This window comes from Alexandromys fortis, unplaced genomic scaffold (assembly GCF_014885135.2).
Source record: "Alexandromys fortis isolate MF-2015 unplaced genomic scaffold, M_Fortis_MF-2015_v1.1 scaffold_46, whole genome shotgun sequence".
NCBI classification, from domain to species: domain Eukaryota; kingdom Metazoa; phylum Chordata; class Mammalia; order Rodentia; family Cricetidae; genus Alexandromys; species Alexandromys fortis.
This window is the reverse complement of record NW_026067919.1, coordinates 2,941,205-2,942,629: the sequence shown is the minus strand read 5'-3', so window position 1 is coordinate 2,942,629 and position 1,425 is coordinate 2,941,205. Positions and strand designations below refer to the sequence as shown.

General features: G+C 43.2%; 1 protein-coding gene and 1 long non-coding RNA gene across 2 annotated transcripts in view; one reads left to right on the top strand and one right to left on the bottom strand.

The window, feature by feature from the left end:
* Positions 1 to 1,425, bottom strand: part of Znf385d (zinc finger protein 385D) — a 716,416-nt gene that overhangs the window by 662,695 nt on the left and 52,296 nt on the right. The window lies entirely within an intron of this gene.
* LOC126500579 (uncharacterized) overlaps positions 1,195 to 1,425 on the top strand; it is a 5,366-nt gene continuing 5,135 nt past the window's right edge. Inside the window, exon 1 of the long non-coding RNA XR_007591386.1 lies at positions 1,195 to 1,360. This is a non-coding gene — a long non-coding RNA (uncharacterized lncRNA). The remainder of the gene's footprint in view (positions 1,361 to 1,425) is intronic.

Sequence of the window (1,425 nt, the reverse complement as noted above, 5' to 3'; positions counted from 1 at the left end):
GAGACAGGGTTTCTCTGTGGTTTTGGAGCCTGTCCTGGAACTAGCTCTTGTAGACCAGGCTGGTCTCGAACTCACAGAGATCCGCCTGCCTCTGCCTCCCGAGTGCTGGGATTAAAGGCGTGCGCCACCACCGCCCGGCTCCATTTCTTTTTTAAAGGACTTTTTTACCCTTTTTTCCTTTCGCTCCCAAGCCTACATACATTTTTTTTCAACACACTATAACCCATTTAGCAGTTTTTTTTTTTTTTTTTTTTGTATGAATCTGTCTTTACTGTGTACCATCTTTAGCTGACACACGCGTCTTTAAACTGCTAAGAGGCATGGCTAGGACCAAAGTAGTGGCTTTCGTGGCTGGCTCTACCCCATTCCTTTGGTCCTTGACAGGCTAGTCTTATGGTGGTGATACATTTACTTCCAGTTCTGGGAGTCATGTTTATTACCCCAAATCTGGGGTAGTTTCTAGATCCATGTTACTCCCAAGGAGCATGCAGCCTACTGCTCACAAACCCCATTCAAGTGCAGGACTTCTCAAAAGAGCTGTCCCTGCTGCCAGCATGAACCAGGAAGTCACTTTTTAAAGGAACCATGTCTTTGCTTGCTGCCAGCAAACAGAACCTACCAGCAAAAAGACAATTACTAGGAAGCTGTGCTTGACTCCCATTTTTCTGTGTTTAGAATCCTTTAAGCTTTGTTAGGTCTTATGTGGAAATTTCAGCCACACATTGGAATGCCATATGTAAGAAGACATTTCTTTCCTGACTGCCTGTTCCAAAATAACCAGCAGCTGCTTTCCAAATAATTGACTTGGAGGCTTAATATAAATTATAAATACTTGGCCGATATCTCAGACTTCTTACTAATTAGCTGTTACATTTTAAGTTAACTAATATTCCTTATTTACACTGTTGCATGTGGCAGTACTTTTATTAGCATGGTACTTTCATGTCCTGCTCCCTCTTCATAGGGCTGGCGACTACTTATCCATCCTTCTTCTTCCTATCATCCTTAGTTTGGTCACCCAACCTCTACTTCCATCCTGGCTACTGGCAAATCAGCAATTTATTAAATCAATTCGTGTGACAAATATTTACAGTGTACACGAGGATTATTGCATAGCAAACATAGTTGTTCTTTTAGGCCTTTGCAAATTAGGCTAAAATTAATTATTATTCGCAGCTGGAAATCTTTCATGTCAGGAGCCATTTCCCCCCTAACAATCATTACAGAGACCATCACTCTAGGGAGTCTGCAGAGAACCTCACACCCATAGTTATGTTCTATTGACAAAACCTGCCCCTCACCCAATTAACTGCTAATCTTAGCGGAACCCGCCTCACATTCCAGCTATCCAGGGAACCAGGTGTGGCCACTTGTGACTTCTGGCCTGTCTGTCTGAATGTAACCGAGCTACGTGACCGGAACCAC